At 38.7% G+C, this 12,249-nt stretch overlaps 1 protein-coding gene across 3 annotated transcripts in view; it reads right to left on the reverse strand.

Moving 5' to 3' along the window:
* LOC127377740 (solute carrier family 41 member 3) overlaps window positions 1-1,893 on the reverse strand; it is a 31,746-nt gene extending 29,853 nt beyond the window's left edge. Inside the window, exon 1 of one of the 3 annotated variants that reach the window (XM_051425891.1) lies at window positions 1,735-1,893. The gene's annotated coding sequence lies outside the window, so the exon portion shown is untranslated. Of the gene's footprint in view, window positions 1-873; window positions 1,015-1,734 lie in introns of those variants that run through there. The other 2 variants (XM_051425889.1, XM_051425890.1) reach the window with 2 other exon arrangements.
* Between the last annotated feature and the right edge of the window lie 10,356 nt (window positions 1,894-12,249).

The raw sequence follows: 12,249 nt of genomic DNA on the forward strand, positions 1-12,249 counted from the left end.
GAGTTTCTGCAGTTGATAAAAGTCTCATAATTTGTATTATTTGATTAAATAAATGAAAGCCACACCCTACTTTAACTTTATTTACTCCTCTATTTCACTTGCTACCTAGCTGCAGCTTACAAAGCTAGCTTTAGCCTTCCATTTTATGCTTTAGCTAACATTACAAGAATGTAGAGAGTGAAGCTTCAGCAGTAAGAGTGAGTAAATACGGTAAAATGATTAAAATCACCTGCGTTGGTGTTTAATAATGAAAGTGAGCTTCAGCTAGGTAGCTACCTCTGTGTGTTTAGCTACAGGTGGTAAGCTAGCTAGCCTCACAATATAATATAACGTCAACCTGTTGTCAGTGTCAGGGCAATTCAATGTCAATGTGTTAGTAGCTAACTATCCTTTTTCTAACGTTATATTTCCTTTTTTTTTTTTCATATACAGTTTGTGTTCCGTGTAACATCTGTCTTTACCTCCAGTAGTAACGTTACTTTTTGGACATATTAAATCTGTATTATGAGATGATATTGTCCATCACTGCTTTATTGAATTAACGTACTTTTTCTTTGACACGGTGTTTAACGTACTAAACGGTCACATCCTTACAAAACTAAATAATGTTCATTTCACTGGAAAACTGCCTACATCAGTTTAACGGCGTTCAAATGCAAATGATATCACGTATCCGTACTTTCACTAACTCCAGCACAAAGTGTGTGTGTGTGTGTGTAGCACACTGTCACGGAGTCGATAACGGATCAAATCCACACACTGTATTTGTTTACATGGTGTGTTGATGATCCATCCGTATCCGAACCAAAACCACTGAAATAACGTCGGACTACTGATGCTTCAAACGACAAATTAAACATTATTAATACACACAATACCGACGACAGAGTCCCCGCAGTCCCGCCACATGTCCAGATGTTTCTGCGGGTCCATGAGCTTCTCATCAGAGCCATACAATGTACAAGTATCTTCTGTAGACACTCATTCCTCTACTGGAGGCTGCCATCATTTGTGCATACCATAATATCACTGCCCCGGTAACCAAGGTTACACAACTAGGCGCTTTCTCATTGGATAAACGCTGAAGTAAACGGTAGCCCCGCCCCCTCGTGGTGCAAGTGCGCAGCTGCATGGATTTGGGGGGAAAAGTTCCATAGGCCATTTGTGTTTAATTATAATTAATAATAGTAAGTAAAACAGTGTTCACATTGTTCTGCCATATCAGGACTGATAATCTTTAATAATGTAAACTCATAGAGCTCATAGAGGAATCCAAATCTTAACCTATCAAAGACCCAAAGAAAGAGAACATATTGATCAGAATGAACAGTTTGATAGCTGTATTGTAGATTGTGTCAGTTACAACAAGAAGGACTGGAATCAGAACATGTGAACAACACCCACGATTAACTGTTTTACTAGAGACCCCCTGGTAGTCCCCAGACCACCACTGTAGGTATAACTGAGAGCAAACATGAGTGGAATCAGCAATGACTGGCCCAGTCCAAAGTCTAGGTATCTATAACTAAAGCTGCCTACACTACACAGAAAATCTGCGGCAGACATTGCATGTAGTGAAGACACACACTCAGTCAACACACACTCATCAACTAATGCTTGAAAAGCACATTACTGCTGTCTTTCTAAGCTACCGACGGCTGAATTAAGCCTATAATGCACACAGTGGAGATACGGTTCTGCATTAGTAGCTGAGATTGGATTTATCGTCCTTACCTTTGTCTCCAGAGCTGTGAGTGTGTGCACGGCTGATGTGAACTCAAGCTCCCAAGAATAACTTTGTATGCTTGCTATGCTGTAAGTGTGTGTGAGTGTAAATTTACGTCTATATTAGGGCTATGTGTATGTTCCGCTCTCCATTTGCTGGTGCATTTTTGAGGATATGCTTGTGTGCGTTTAGCTCACTTGGTGTGTGTGTGTGTGTGTGTGTGTGTGTGTGTGTGTGTGTGTGTGTGTGTGAGCCAGTGCGCATGCATCATGGGGCACCGTCTTGAATTTCATGGCATTGGCAGATAATGATATCCCCCTCCTGTCTCTTTCCATCTTCTGGTAGGCTGGTGACAGCAGCAGGCAGATACAACAGCTTCACTTTTTCATTCATAGAAAGAAAAGGCATCGCCCTGTCTTTGTTTATAATTTATTGCAAGTTGGTGTTAAAAACTGGAGTTATACTAGACCTTTTTTCCCTGTGCTTTTGTTATAAGAAGTCAATAAACAAGGGTTCATTTGCTAAAACCAATAACTCTGTTTTGATTCACTTCCCTAAATCAGTTTTTTGTTATTGTGCAGTCAGTGCAACTTCACTCAAACTGGTGGTGTTTCATTCATTTTAAGATTGGATTTTATAGGTTTTTGCAAATGAGCTCTTGTTGCATATTTTCTGTTGTTCAGTAGCCAACTTGCAAGTGATTAAAATGCTAAAAAGCAGAATTTCTATAGCTATCATCAAGAATGTCTTTTGCATTCATGGCATGTCTGTTCTGTCACTCAGGTCTTATTTGTTGTCCTCCGCTAAGCTTATATATATTTTTACAGGAACTCACTCCTGCTATTAATACGACACCACTCTGTGCACATGCTGTGACATTTAATGGTTATGTCACAGTGATGTTGTTAATACTTCGGTGGTCTGTGTCTAAATACGAATCCCCACTTAGGGATTTCATTTGTGTAGCTGACAAAGTGAGAATGTCTTCTTTTACTAACACGCTGAAAACACATCAGATAACAGTAGCTGCTCTAACTGCTGCTTGTAGCTCATGACTGTCCCAGTAATGTGTATTGTTTCAGCTAATGCACTCGCAGCTACATTATGCCTCACTATTGTAAAGACATTCAGTGCGAAATGACATTAACCGTCCTGTTATGCAATAAGCAAGCTGTCCTGTCCATCTCTACCTTAGTGTTATTATTGTGAGTTAGTATATCTAGGGCCTTGAGGCTGGGGCAACGGGGGTTGCCGGAAGCCGGGCAGACACATCGGGGAACAGGAGGCAGGGGCTGGACTCAGAGCAGGTGTGGAGAGGGAAAACAGCTCTGTTCTGACTCCAGCACACCTGTCTCCACTCACACAATCACACACAGGGAGAGAGAGAGAGAGAGAGAGAGAGAGAGAGAGAGAGAGAGAGAGAGAGAGAGAGAGAGCACAGGGTGGGAAGTAGAGGGTGTGAGCAGATGTAACAATGGGCTCTCCAAAGTTTTGATATGTGAGCCTGGTTATGATCAGGATTTTACCCATGTAAACATCATATTCTGGTTCCAAAAATACATATATGTTGTAAATATATAATATATCTTGTAAAGTTCTTATGGCAAATGCATCGGGCTTCCTGTCCAGCTGGTGAATTAACTCTCTCCTTTTAGCTCTCATTTAGTGTCCAACAAAAATGTCACTTTGTGCTACTAAATGCCCCACTTCAGTATGTCCACCAGGTGGTTGCTAACAGTGTCTGCTGTTTGGTGCTGGGCAGGTAGTGTACAGTGGGTTTATTAAAGCTTCTACCTGACAGCTGCTGTGTCTGGAAGCCACGCTGATGAGAGCAGCGAGAGTGAACCTAAACAGTAAATTTGTGGGCGATAAAACCAGAACAATGAACACTGAAAGGCGCTCTCTGAAGAGCTGATGGGAACTGTAGACTTGGGTGATAATACTCTGTGGGTTCATCACTACGAGCAACCTGTCATATTGCACATTGTCATTTCAACTATTGTTAATTCAAATATATAGATTACAGCAGCTTTAAAGATCCCCTCCAGTCAAGCATAAAGACATCTATAAAAATAGTCTCCTTGGAACAATATTGTGTGTCTAATATGATTTTTCTGCAAATGAAATGAATAATTTCCACATTAAAACCCTTATAAAGTTATCTACTCCTTCTACCTTATTAAAAAATCCAGAATCTCTGAATATGCAAATGTTGGTTATTTCTAAAGTTTTCCAGCTGGACACAAGATGTCTCCTACTTCACTGTAAAGTCCATTCTCAGTGGATGTGCACTGGTGGCTTCAGGTTTTTGCAGCTTGACCACTTGATGCCACTAATTCCTACACACTGGTCCTTTAAAATCAGACTTTCAGTAAGCACAGACAAACTTTCCACTTTCAGCAGATGAATGTGAAAACATCCTTTTAGAGTCAAACTCTGCACAGACAGCATCCAATCAGCACACTGTAGGGACAAGAGGAAACACATGTTTTTTAGTGGAGGGGAACTTTAAGTAAAAAATAAAAAAAAGAAAAGAAAAAAAGCTGATGATAAAGTCTGACATGAATGTGGAGCAAGGATTGAAGTATCACTTGAGCCAAACTGAGTATGGAAATGAGTGGCTGAAATATATATGTAAATTGTTGCAACATATTTGACAGCACTGAGAGTGCATCACCAAGCAATAATATGCTCTGGGATATAAAGGGAAATTACCTCAGGTGACCACATGGATAGTTCAGTATTTCTTACAGGACCTAGGGGATCTTTCATCTAATATAAAGGGTTTTTTGATACTGACCTGACTTTTTAGGAGCAAGCAAAAAGCATTTCCGACCTTTTAACTCTTTATGAGCCAGAACACAACCTTAGATCTCAGGAAAGGCCCATATGGTGGTTCCTCAATCCAGGCTGAAGACTACAGGACACTGCATTTTCTCTGTTAGAGCACCTGTACTTTGGAATGGCCTACCTATGCAAACTATTTACACAATATTTCTTGTGTATCCTTATGATATTTTTTATTTTTATCATTTATTGTATTTCATTTCAGCACACACTGCTATGTGTCATTATTTTTTCCCCCTGTAAATTATGTTTTTAATCCCTTTTTAATAGTATGTGTAAGTACTGGTGTGTTTTTTGTTGTATTCTGTCAACCTCATACATTGCTTTTAATCTTATTTTTATTGCTGCTCTTTTTGTGTGTATATGTAAAGCACTTTGTTGTCTACCTAACAAGTGGATTCAACTGCTGTTTTTTTTTTATTCGCACTGCTGGCTGGTCTGTCAACACTCATATTGAACCTGCAGTAGTTGACAGCGCTGCATGTTATTTCACTGCTCAATGGCAGTTCAAGATTTCCTCCACTAGGTGGCAGCATGTATTAAAGAGAAAGAGCCCAAAACTTTAAGGGCTGATTTAAAATAGGCCATTACCTGGTGAAATTCTCACCTACTTGCAACATTATACTGAAGCTAAAAGCAGACCCCAGTGGAGGAACTTTGTTTTTATAAGAACACTTGAATAGTTTAGACCCGCTCCTAACTGCTGCAATCAAAACAAAGAGGCTTGTAAAAATGTTCAAGATATTAGGGTTGACAAGTATGAAGAGCAATTTTCCAAGATCTTAAAGTAGTGGTAAAAAACTCTCAGGTGCAATGAGTCTCAGCAGCATGGTGGTCTGTTAGGATGATCTGTCTGTAACAGGCTTTAAGTCCTGGTCTTATTTAAGTTTATAGTAACATGATCCGTGTTATAGTTATGGATTCCTTTATCCCTCTATTCAGAGGTGGAAAGCCCCTGGAGGTTATGGAAATCTGGTTTACAGTCCCTCACTGTTTATTTTCAACTCATATTAACTTTAATCAAAACCAGAAAAGACTAAGATTGCCTTTCCTTATGTACTCCTATACATTTCTGTTTTTTGTGTTTTTTCATGTGTACAGTATGTGTTTTGTGGTGTTCTTTGGCTTCAGATCACCATGGCATTTTCAGCACCTTATTAACGCCTTCATGCAGACATGGTGCACACGCATACACAGACATATACATATATATATATGGGCATACACATATGACAAAAGGCATTCTGTGCACTGCAGAGCTGCTCCCAACTGTGGAGCAGTGCTGTGGGTAAAAGTAAAGACTTGCCAGAACTTCATGTATGAATTATATCATTTAAAAAGGCATTCATTTCAAACATATCATCTCAGTGAGTTAACGCCAGCTCATGTGGCTGTGGTTTTATAGTTATTTTGTAATATCATCTTTATAGATTTATGAATTGTAAAAGACATGACATGCCTAACCTGTTGCTAATGCAGGTGCTTGTCTGAGATCATGTCCACATAACATTCCACCACTCTAATGTGACAACCCTTCAATCCTTTTTAGGTCAAACAGGGAATTCTTTTCTATTTTTATTTTTTAATTGACCTTTATTTTACCAAGAAGTCCCACTGAGATCAAAAATCTCTTTACAAGAGAGGCCTGGCCGAGCTAGCAACCGTACAAAAACACAACATAATAAAATACGACAACATGATATACAAATACATACATATACAAAAATATACACAATAAAACAGAAGAACAACGATTCAAACACAATGTCCTCTCGAGAAAAACAACCACATGCTTCCATCACATTTGTGCATTCTGCATTTGGCTTAACTCATTTGGTTGTCGGGTTGTGCAGAACTAAGAATTTATCATCATTACAAACTCATGATGTGAAATGAACTTTATCTTAAAGGATAAGCATGGCAATATTCAATATTTTTCTTGTCTTACTATCAACAAATCCAATGAAAAACCAACAATAAACACATTTTACCAGTAGATACAGTCCGTATAATTAAAGCCGGATTTATCATATTTCTCTGAGCCACATGGCTTCTTTTTGTACAAAAACAGCTGCAATGTTACACTGGGTGACATGTTACAATCAACATGGGCACTATAGTTTATTTTGAGTCACACATACACCATCTTGGTGCTGTAAACACTCCCTAAACCACCACATGTGTATTAATCCGAAAGCTGATTTCAGTAACATTTGCCAAAAACAACAGTGCCCAGTTGTTTTTGGGAAGATTTACACATTTAAAAGGGGTGAATGGACAATACCAAAAATATGTGAGGATGAAACCATATTATCATCACTATCTTGTTGCTGCTGTTTACATTCAAAAGACACAAATTCAAAAGATGCACTGCAGAATTATTTCCTAAATGTAAATGTGTATATATGTATATGTATTTCTGTCATTCTATGAATTTATTGATAATAAAAGCAACTGCAAACTTTAATTTTGTTATACAACCTTGAGTTGTCTGATGATAAATGCATTTCCTTGAATGATTCAGGTTTAGTGGTGGTGACGCTGAATGTATGCATATTTTGTTTATAGTAACTATAGTGACTAACATTAGCGTTTTACTTCTGGCGATCACATTTACATTTGAAAAAATCTAAGTGGTGAAGGAGTGAGTATCTTATTTTCTACAATAATCCAAAATCCAGAGGAAAAATCTCAATGGCTTTTTGTTGAAGGAACCAGGGTGATGCTAACGTCCAGGTTGGCATACAAAAATCCCTGCACAGCTCTAAAGCATGCCATGTGGGTGCTAGTGGGTATACTGTGTCGAAGAATCAGGAGCACGGAAGCAATTGATAAAGCCATTGGGGAATATGGAAGATTTCTTATTCTCAGTAATATAACTGTACATTTCATTACTTGTATAATCTCCATAGCCTTACTGACTTTGTCTTCACAATGGTGAGTGAAGGTGGCTCTCTGTATATGTATGCATATCCCAGACCACACTACTGATTCCCTCTCCTGGGAGAAAGAAAATAATGAGGTACGATTCAGGACGGTGAGAGTCTCGGTTCATGCAGTGTTTTATAAGCTGCTGCCGACAGAGCAGCTTTGGTACTTGTCTGATGATAAGCGCAGTGGCTGATAGATAGCTATGTGTTTTCAGGGTCTCTGGCCTGTGTGGTGGAAACTATCATGGAAACTTGTAATGTTGCTATAAATAAATGTCCCTGTCGCCTGTTACCAGCCACGCTATCGTGGCAGTCCTTTCGTCAGTCTTTCTATGTCTCACTCTTTCCACCTGACTGCCTACTTGTCCGTTTGCATTTTGAAACATCTGTCCTGTCCTGCCGTTTAGTAATTTGACTATCCATATGTCTGTCTGCATCCTTCTTTATGCTGTCTATCAGGCTAAGGCAAGGTTAAATGGTTTTTATGCACATAGTCCTTCAAATAGCTTTATTCACTGTATCAGTTGTTCAGGAAGGACATACACTATAGCTAGAGTTGGAAGACATATATAGTGTAGGTGGAGACATTTTTGTCTAAATGTGTGTCTCTCCCTCTGACTGCATGTGTGTTTTTGGTGTACCTCTAGTTTACCTTGAAGCACCTGTTGCTGGTCACACCAGCAGCTGTTGGCCTTGTGATACTCCCACTTCACCCACTCTATTGCCCTGCCTGTCTACTCACACTCACACACACACACACACACACACACACACACACACACACACACACACACCAACTACTGTATTTCACCCACTCTTGCAACACCTCCTAGTGTCATCACAGCCACTATGAGAACTATCTCCTGTTACCACCGTCACTGTGTATTTGCATGCACGTGCACTGTGAAAAAGAGAAAGCTTAGAAAACTCAAAGTTTTATGGCAGCAAACAACAAATAAATACTTGAGTTTTTCTTAAGATTTGTATTTGAGTTTATTCAATTTAGAATTTGTTGAGTCATTCTTGGACACACTAGTTTATTTTACACATTGTCACAATTACAAAGCCGTAGCGTACATCTAGTTTACTCGCATTTCTATCTTATAATTGGACTTTACAATTGTGTTAATTGCATCATTTGTAAAACTGTTTTAAGTCTGATACATCATGAGCTACAGTTTGTTATTATCTCATTATCAAACAACTTAATTTGAGTGGATTGGTGTAAAGTCTGCCATGGTAGAGTACAATTTCAATTTGTTGTGTGTTCTGTATTATTCATATTTCAATAGTTGCTTATACCCAAGTTCAAGGGTAAGGTGTTACAGGTTGCAACAGGCCAAGAAACAAAGCAAATGGACTATCAGGAATATAATATAATAACACTTAACCTGAATGGGTTACATAATCCAGTGAAAAGGAGCAAAGTTATTGCTAAAATATTAAGGGAAAATATTCCAGTGGCTTTTTGGCAAGAGACACATCTCTCGAACATGAAAAATTAAAAAAGATGGGGTTTATTAACACATTTTATTCCTGTTACAAATTTGGGTGTAAGAGGGGAGTGGCAATTTTACTTTCAAACAAGTTACAGTTCCAATTAACTGCTCAAATTAAAGATAAGGAAGGTCGCTATATCTTAGTCAAACGCAAGATTGACCACAAAGAAGTCACTCTGTTAAATGTATATATGCCACCAGAGCATGACAGATCATTTATTAAAAAAATGTTTGACTTATTAACCCTCGAGTCATCAGGAACTAATCTGTAGGGGTGACTTGAATATCCAATTGCAACCCAAACTTGACTCGACAAATTTACACGAGAAGAAACCAAAACTCAGTATTCATGCGGAAAATGCTAAGGGAATTTGGTATGATAGATATATGGAGGGACCTAAACCCCACAGAAAAGCGGTTTACCTACTACTCCCCTTGTCACGCAGAATATTCCAGATTGGATTACTTTTTTTATCTCAGCTGCAGATAGACATAGAATAAGTGAATGCAAGATAGGTGTTAGAGATGTCTCAGACCATTCAGGAGTATACTCTCTGCATCTAGATAATAAAAGGAAGAATACTCTATGGAGGCTCAATACTAGCTTATTGAATGATAGAGTTTGTAAGTAATATATAAAAGAAGAGTTAAAAGAATACTTGCTAAATAATGATAATGGAACAGTATCACCAAATGTCCTGTGGGATGCTTGGAAGGCGGTACTTAGGGGTAAACTCATAGCCTTTGCAGCCCATAGGAAAAAGGAGAAACATAAACGCTTAGCGGAGCTGCAGTCAAAACTGAAGAACCTAGAAACTCAACATTCAACTCAAAGAGAGGCAGAGGAAGGGGCCCCCCAAAAAAATATAAAAAAAAAAAAAAAAAATATTTATGAAAAAAAAAAAAAAAAAAAAAAAAAAAAGTTTACCAAACAAAAATATTATGAAACCCAAAGGCTATGAAGCTTCTGTCTTGGAGACTACTTAAGCAACAAGCAGAAAGAACTGTTTACAAAAAACAACAGTCTGCCACAAACTAGAAGAAATTCAGAAAGCCTTTGAAGCCTACTATAAGGACTTATATACTCAACCTGACAAAGCTGATGACTCAGTAATTAATGAGTTCTAAAATCTCTGGAACATCAGAATAATGTACTGACTGCTGAGAAAACAACCGCTGCACTGGGTGGCGCTGTTTCTCGACTAAAGGCCAACAAAACACCAGGGTCAGATGGATTTGTTAGTGAATGGTACAAAACATTCAAGCCTGAGTTGATGCCACTTCTTCTCAGATGCTTTAACCACACCCTTAAGGAAGGCCAGATGCCCCAATCTTGGGGCGAAGCAGTAATATCAATAATTCCTATTATAGTCTACTCCATGTGGTAGACTATGTGATCAAGGGAAATATTAGTGCAACACTGATCAGTTTAGATCCAGAGAAAGCGTTTGATTCGGTTGAATGAGGCTACCTTTACCAAGTACTGCAACGTTTTGGCTTTAATGAAAAATCTGTTCAGTGAATTAAATCACTTTATTTAAACCCCACTGCTAGGATAACAATCAGTGGTCACCTAACTCAATCCATCAAGCTAGAGAGAGGTTGTCGTCAAGGTTGCCCACTAAGCCCCGCCCTCTTTGCGCTCTTCATAGAGCCCTTAGCTAAGGCAATAAGGGAGGACCCAGAGATTAAAGGGATTTCAATTGGAGATAATGAATACAAGATAAGTCTGTTTGCAGATGATATATTGCTCACTTTGACTGACACTTTGAGCATCTGTACTGATTCCAGTCACTTCCTGTAGAGGTCCCCCCCTAAGCATTTTAGGGAATGGAATAAAATGATATCAAGATTTGTCTGTAAGGGGCCCCAAATTAAATATAAGATGTTGCAGTTACCCAAAGATGAGGGTGGACTTTCTCTACCATTTGTGGAGGAATATTATATTGTTGCCCAGCTAAGAGCCCTAGTTTGCTGGTGTAATCCAAACTACTCCGCCAAATGGAAAGATTTGGAATTAATGCAATCCAAAACACCGGCACAGTCTTTATTAGGTAACTGCCAACACCATGATCCTCACCTGGATAAAATAAATTGCTGGACCAGGGTTGCCCTTAATGTGTGGTTTAACACCTGTAAAAAACTCCATCTCGAGAAACATGCAAAAATATTGAAATGGGTGGCATATGACTCAGAGTTTATACCATCAGGTCTAGATAAGCGATTCAGGCAGTGGACACATAATGGTATTACAGCCTACTGCACTATAGCTGATAAGGACGGCCTACAGTCTTTTACCCACATCTCTAAATCATACAGACTGGGAAGAAAGGATATGTTCAGATATTTCCAGGTTAGAGACTACTTCAACAAGGAAATCAAACAAACAGACAATAGGGATTCCAATCTGATCAGTATATTTACCGATGCATATAAGGCTAAAGATAGAAAATAATATATCATAATAATAATAATAATAAAATAATAACAATAATAATAATATCACAAATTTATAAAAGACTACAAAATTCCAAGAACCATTCTACTCTCCAGGTTAAGCAGAAATGGGAGGGGGAGTCTGGCCTGGAGATATCTCAGGATGACTGAGAACAGTATGTGCGGGTCAAGCTAAGACCACCAACTCCAGAGCCTAGGGAGAATTCTGTTGGGAGAACATAATAAGATTTTTTGTGACTCCTAAATTGAAATCTAAACAGCAGGGTTTCCCGGGACAGGATAAATGCTGGAGACAATGTGGACAGACAATGGCAGACCACTTTCATATATTCTGGGCCTGCCCCCTTATTCAACCAGATTGGCAAGAACTTGCTGGAGAACTTCGGTCAATCTTTAGTTTAAAGGTTGATTTTTCTTTTATTACACTGTATTTGGGTAAAATCCCAGTTGGACTTATGGCCCACGACAACTATCTTTATAAAGGGCTCTTGGCTGCAAGCAAGAAGGCCATTACACGGAACTGGCTGCAGACAAATCTGCCATCAAGGAACAACATGATCACCATTGTTAACGAAATATAATGCATGGAAAAACTGACTTTCACCCTAAGACTACAGGCTGAACAGTATACCAAGTACTGGGAAAGGTGGACTTCATATTCTTCAACGTGTAACTCATTGTCTGTGTGAATGATCACTCCATTTTGCATTTATGTATGGCCTGTGTCAACCTTGTTAACCTTGTCTATTTTTGTTCTTTCTTTCTTTGTTTTGTTTTTTCTTTATTTGCT

Source organism: Dicentrarchus labrax, unplaced genomic scaffold, assembly GCF_905237075.1.
Source record: "Dicentrarchus labrax unplaced genomic scaffold, dlabrax2021, whole genome shotgun sequence".
In the NCBI taxonomy this organism is placed as follows: Eukaryota; Metazoa; Chordata; class Actinopteri; family Moronidae; genus Dicentrarchus; species Dicentrarchus labrax.